Raw genomic sequence first — 685 nt, forward strand, 5'->3', positions numbered from 1 at the left:
ATCGAAACCGCTTTTTCCAGTTCAACGGAGGATTAAATATATTGCCTCGACTGCATTTTGGCGCGACCGACTGGGTCTGCTTTTATGGTGCACGTCGAACGAACGGCCGGTCGATCGTCGATGATGGTGAATGAATATGAGTTTTCACGCACCATCATATCGCGGCGGGCCTTTCCTTTTTCACAATAGTTCACGCCGACGGGGAAAAAAACTGTTTCCAAATACTTGACTCCAACCACTCTCTCTCTCGTATGGTGCCGCGTTATAAGTCGATTTATGGTTGAACAATGGCGTGAAAGCGGTTGACTAAGTAGGATGAATATTTGTAGTATTTGATGGATTTCCCATAGTACCGTTGCAGTCTGTATAGATTCATTGAAGCAGGCAGTAGCAGGCTATATTTTGTTGAGATATTTTATAAATAATCCGTCCGAATTTGAAATCCTTTTGAGAGATTCGTATAAATATTGATTAAAATTTCTAATTTAACGTTCTTTACAGATCGATAGTTTATTTTATTTAACTGAAAAATTCACGAATCTCGAGCGTTTTTATGGAACTGTTCATGAGAACAACAAACGAAGACCCAGTTCGTAAAGTTTTCTTATATCTTCCTGATAATCGAAAAATGCATGGCAGACCCAAATGGAGATGGATCGACGGAATCGATATTGATTTCAGCCAA

Source organism: Anopheles aquasalis, chromosome 2 (assembly GCF_943734665.1).
Source record: "Anopheles aquasalis chromosome 2, idAnoAquaMG_Q_19, whole genome shotgun sequence".
Lineage (NCBI taxonomy): Eukaryota > Metazoa > Arthropoda > Insecta > Diptera > Culicidae > Anopheles > Anopheles aquasalis.